This window comes from Phaseolus vulgaris, chromosome 5 (genome assembly GCF_051622355.1).
Source record: "Phaseolus vulgaris cultivar YP4 chromosome 5, ASM5162235v1, whole genome shotgun sequence".
In the NCBI taxonomy this organism is placed as follows: domain Eukaryota; kingdom Viridiplantae; phylum Streptophyta; class Magnoliopsida; order Fabales; family Fabaceae; genus Phaseolus; species Phaseolus vulgaris.
This window is the reverse complement of record NC_143502.1, coordinates 11,604,134-11,610,258: the sequence shown is the minus strand read 5'-3', so window position 1 is coordinate 11,610,258 and position 6,125 is coordinate 11,604,134. Positions and strand designations below refer to the sequence as shown.

Genomic DNA, 6,125 nt, shown 5'->3' with positions numbered 1-6,125 from the left:
AAGTAGAGGAAAAATTACCATATTAAGCGTCTAACACATTGAAGAAGAAGATCTACACAGAAAATTAATCAAGATATTGAAGTTAGAACATTAAAGCTACAACGTTCATATATGAGGAATATGAGTAGATAATTTAGAATGCCTCATATGAAAAAGATGCGTCAATTAAAATTGCTCTGCAAAATGCATAAAAAATAGAACAAGTATCCTTTGAAAATATTATCAAGAAAATCTTCTATAATATCTCTCGCAACAACGCTGGAATAAATTGTAATCAATGTGCAAATATGAAGCATGTTTGGAAGTATATATCTGGAAGAGAAGTGAGAATAAAAAAGGAGACTAGTAAGGAATGAAAATATCTGCTTAATAATTTGTAACAAAGAAAGGAAACATTTGATAATTGTAAACAAATATCATGAGGAAGATTTCAAATCCAATTTTGTGCAAGGAAAAGAAGATTATAAAAGAGACTTCAAAGGAAGAATGAAGAGAGCTTTTGGGATAACATTTCATAGCTACAAACACATTCTAGACCTAACTTTATTTTCTTTTTTTATTCTTCTTGTTTTTGCCTCAACATGGAATGCTAAAACCCTTTGGATTGATTCCCTTCTATTAAAAAAAGTTTTGTTCTTTAATAACACAAGTATAAGTCCACTAAATCATGTAAGGCATGCTACCTAGTCGTCAATATAAAAATAACAGGAGACACGTTTACAAAATAATGTTAACGTATGTGTACCCCTGGTAAAAAAGAAAACTAAAGGCCTAAATAAAAATAATTAATCGGCACTCTCAGCATCGGGGGTTCTAGGAGTGTAAAAGAAATCCTTGCCGACATCAAAGTTGCCCTCGTCCAAGGGGATGTCGTAAAAGAAAGTTAATTGTTGAAGGTCCTCATGGAAGCCAAGCTCATGTTGGTCCAAAATGCTATCCTAGGCGATCTCCAAGTCTTTAAGCAACTTCTCTACCTTCCTCGGATCGGTAATGTCAAAGAATCATGTCAGACAAGCTTTCTTTCAGCCCTCACACCTCCTCTTCCATCTTCACGACCAACTCCTTTCCCATTCGCTCAGCCTCAGAGCAACACTCCTTTCAGCTATTCAACTCGGCCTGTGGGTTCTTATTCTGAACCGAGAGACTGTTGTTCTCCTCTAAGGCCGATTGAAGAGTTTTCGTCGACTCATCAAGTTGAGAACACAAGCTCTCTAATAAGTGTCATTATTTAGTGAAATTTCATGCAAAAAGCTAGACATTTATTGATTTTAATGGTTTATTAAGTTAAGTCAACCCTAATTTGAGAAGTTGAGAATTCAACAATATATTTCGGAGTTATGAGATTAAAGGAACTATTTAACCCCAATTTTGTGTTAATTTCAAGAATTGAAGGAAAAATGGAGCAAAAGGACATAGGATAAATAGAGAAGCTTGAGAAGATAGGAAAAAGGCATGGGACAAACAATAATTCTCACTCAGGCAAGCTAATTTTGCCCAAGTGAAAATTTCCAGAATCCAGTACTCAATTTCGCTCAAGCTCGCTCAAGCACCAAAGACTCGCTTAAGCGAGATCACTCCATAAACAAACTTGCTCTCTGGACCAAGCTTGTCTGTGACTCACCCAATCTCGCCCAGGTCTCGCTTGAGCGAGGTTGCTCCAAAGTAGAGGGCTTTTTGTTTTTATGATCTCGCTTGAGCGAGATGTTACTTAACACAAGTCCAATTAGGTTAAAAAGAGGTGTAAGACAGAGAGAAAAAGATGGGAATGAACCTTATAGAGCAGTCGTTAAGTAGAAATAATCTGGATTTTCTTCTTTTGTTTTTCCATCATCTTTTGGTGCATGTAGTGGCTACCATGAGTGACTAAATCCTTTCCTTTGGGATTTAATGTAATCGTTTTAAACTCCTATGTATTGAGGTGATATTTATTTATAATACTTTGTTCTTATTTGATATTGTTATTTTCATTATAAGCTTAAAACTTGAATTTGTATTCTTGATTTAGATATTTGGAATTTACTGGGAAGTATTTCTAATGATCTGACCTAAATGAAAATACTTGATGTGTTTTAATACTCAGAGTATATTATAATATGTCAAATGTTGTATAATTGTACCGTCCTGTCCCCGGGCGTTGACCAAAGTCAAAGTCAAAGTCAAAGTCAACGTATGGTGGGACCCCTCAAGGGGGCCCAAGGGAAGAAAGTCAACAGGTTGTCCGCTTAAGGCGTCGCCAGGATGAGGCGTCGCCAGGTGTAGGCGTCGCCAGGTTAAGGCGTCGCCAAGATGAGGCGTCGCCAGGTTAGGGCATCGCCAAGATGAGGCGTCGCCAAGTTAAGGCATCGACGGTGTCACCCCCCGATACCCATGGGTAGGAAAGACCGTGGAGGGGGCGACACCACGTGAGGCCTGAGTACCTCAGAACAGTAATAAAGAGAAGAGAAAGGTGGCTTCAAGGCCACATTCCAGTACCAGTGAGGAGTAACCTGAGTTGTGAAGTACCCACGCCACCTTGGGGAGACCCCTGGGACAGATACGACCCATGAGAGGGCCACGCCCAGGGGCGAACCATGTGCATGGTACGAGAGAAAGGTAGATACACTCCCAGGGCAAGTGACTAGAGGTTGGGGCGCATGAGTTGGCACCCAGAAAGTCACCCCCTTGCGCCAGATGCACTTCGAGAAAGGAGGGTTTGCACGATGAATTAACCCTAAGTTGGGTTACGGCGCTGTAGGGCCCTCCACGTAGAGTAGCGATCAAGTCAGAAGAACACGTGGTAGTAAGCACTGAAACATCAATGTTTTCCTGAAAGTTTGCTAAGGTATGCTTTAATTTAGCTTACGTTTCGAGCGCTTTAAAGCACTTTAAACGCTTTAAATGCTTTGAACGTTTTAAACGCGTTGAACGTTTTTATACGCTTTAAATGCGCTTTAAGACGCTTTAAATGCTTTAAACGTTTAAAAGGGGCTTTAGACGTTTGAGACGGGAGGGATCTAGTTTTCAGTTCACACACACTCTAGTTGCTTGCTCGTGAACCCACTGTACGCACAGGCAATTAGGGTAGAATTCAGTTACTCAGTTATTTGACCACCTTCATAGCATCCATTCACGGTGTTCCGATACGGAGGTGTGTCACCTTTGATGTTTCTCGCTTGCTTACTTGATCGTCGGAGTGCAAACGGCCGCGAGGGCGCCCCTTTGTTCACTTCTTTTCAGGTATTCACAAAGACGGGAATCTGGGTTGAAGACGAAGGTGCCTTAGCTCGCGAGTTTGAGCCACGCACGAAGACGCACCCGGTCAACCGGCGGGAACAATAACATATTTTCTTAATGATAAGAAGTTTTCTAAATATTTGAGGAATAAATGTTTATGGGATAATCTTAATAATTTCATATTTGAGGAATCAATGTGAATGACTTTTTTTTTTGCATCAATATCAAATAAGTAAGAATGTTGTATGATTTTATTTACTAAAATACTAACGAGTGAGAAAGATTAACTTCAATTTTTATTCTACCAATCAAATTCTTATAATCATTCATTATGCTTTTTATTTAAATTACAAGCACATTTTATTCAAACAATGGTCATAAATCTTGTATCAATTCATTGCACATATTTCAACATTTAGTGAGTTTTACACATTAAAATTTTAAGAAAAATGTCCCTCTTGGGTTCGATATCCGTTGTTTATGACAAATTATTACTTCTGACTTGATACACTTGTCAAATTAGGTCATCAAGTTTTTGGCGTCGTTGCTGGGAAACAATTTTTGTTAGGATTTTAAAGTCTAACTCATTAAATATTGAAACTTTCATTTTTAGTTTTTTTATTTGTTTATTTTTTCTGTAATTAGTTATTTCTACTTTTTTTTTGTGTTGATTCTTGCTTGAGTTGTCCTGTGATATATGTTATTAAGAGGACAAGTTTCTAGAGATCAATTACAATTGGATTTAGAAATTTAGAAGACAACTCAACAACTTAGAGTAAAAAAAAAGAAAATAAAAGCAAGGAGGAGCTAGAGAAGAATTTTCAACAATGTCTACCCTTCTCATTGAATCAATTCAAGAAGAAAGCAACATGGCTGAGGAAAGACAACCACCACCCAAAAGAACACTTGGTGATTATGTTATGAAATAAGGACCATACACTTTTCCAGCATTGTAATCCCTCGTGCTACTAAGTCTTTGGAGATGAAGCCATCTTTTCTCAATTTAATCAGTACTCATCAATTTACTAGCATGGATCATGACGACCCGTATGTGCATCTGTCTACTTTTTATGAGTTGGTTGGAACAATGGGATTCCAAGAAAGTGATATTGAATTTGTTCATTTGCATTTATTTCCTATTTCATTAGTAGTTAAAGCTAACGATTGACTCAAGTTGCATTTAAATCAAAGCTTCACCAGTTGGAAAGATGTAGAGGAGAAGTTCTTACAGAGATTTTTTCCACTCTACCGTTACATCAAACAAAAGTCTGACATCTCTATGTTTAGACAAGGACTAGATTAACCATTTTGTGAAGCTTGGGAGAGATTTAAAGTAATGATGAGAAGATGTCCAAATCATTAATTTAAAGATATTGCTCAGTTGAACATCTTCCACAATGGCCTCAAACCTCATACAAAGATGATTCTGGATGCAAAGCTGGTGGTACAATGATGGTTGTCAATGTTGAAGAAGCAACAAGGATTATCGAAGCATTGGCTTCAACATATCATCAAGCTCAACGTGATAGACAAGTTTATCAGAAAAAAAAGGTGCTTGAGCTTAATACTGTTGATCAATAGTGATCAAGGGCTTTGAAGAATCCAAATCCAAGTGTTTGATGCAAGACTGGAGTTGCTGTTGTGTTTAGGATAGGATCTGGGTAGTTTAAAAGTGTAATCCACTCTTTGTTGAATCTAAAGCTAATGTGTTTTTAAAACCTTTTTTAAATTAAGTGTTTTTCAAACTAAGTGAAAAACAACCTGTTGTTTTGTCGAAACAACCGATTGTTTTACTCTTACGTGTTTTTGAAAAGGTTGAAAATTGTTTTGGTTGGTTGACTTGCTGTCAAACCAAAACAATCAATTGTTTCGTGGTTTTAATCGATTGTTTCTTTGAAAATCCTAACAGAATTATGTTTTGGTGGTTGAATGTGCTTTAAATGATTTCCAACTAAATACGCTCCTTTATTAAATGCTTTGACCAATCTTTGAAAAGTATAAATGGTTTGTTTATGTTTTAAAACAAACAAGTGAAACAGATTTGAGTTTTCAGTTCTGAGTTTTCAATTTTGAGAAAGATTGCTTTCAAGTTTTTGAACTTTCAAAGCTTTGGGTTTTCTCAAGAAAGAGTGGAACAAGATTGCATATGTATTGATTTCAGATTGTTCTGTAAACAAGTATAATTCGTTCTGAATCTTCTGTAATTTCTGGTGTTGTTGCCAAGGAGTGTTGTGTGCTCTTGAGGTGGTCAAGATCAACATTCTTGGTGTGTGTTGTGCCAAAGTGAGTGTTGTGCCAAAGTGAGTGTGTTTCTTGAAGGGTTCAAGGTCACTACTTTGGTGGTTTGTGTGTAATCTGTTTTGATTGCTTAGTGGTTGCCCTGTGGCTTCTAAGACTGGATGTAGCTCTTGGTTTAAGAGTGAACCAGTATAAACTATTTGTGTATCTCTTTCTTCCCTTAAACTCTTTTAAATTCAGCTGTTATTGCTTTACTGGTATAAACAATCGATTGTTTCGCAGAAACAACCGATTTTTTTTCTGGTGCATTGTTGTTTTGTGCTAAAATTCTTGGCTAACTGAAATTTTGATCTGGATTCACACAAAGGATTTTGTTCAAGCTGAAAAAGTTTTCAAAAAACCCTCTTAAAAATTCACCCCCCTCTTGGTTAAGGCCATATATTCTAACAATTGGCATTAAGAGCTTGGTACTTGAAAAATATTCAAGTTTGATCCTAAAATCTTTTTTCTATCGCTGAAAAAATACCTTTTGGGGAGGGTGCCTCAATTAACAGACCACCTCTGTTATGTGGTTTGAATTATCAATTTTGGAAAGTTAGAATGAAAATATTTGTTGAATCTCTTGATAAAGGAATTTGGGATGCAATTGAAAATGACCCTTTTATTCCTAAATT

At 36.8% G+C, this 6,125-nt stretch overlaps 1 pseudogene; it reads right to left on the bottom strand.

Annotated features, from left to right (window-relative positions):
- Positions 1-4,471: 4,471 nt before the first annotated feature.
- On the bottom strand, positions 4,472-4,578 carry LOC137836266 (small nucleolar RNA R71; annotated as a pseudogene).
- Between the last annotated feature and the right edge of the window lie 1,547 nt (positions 4,579-6,125).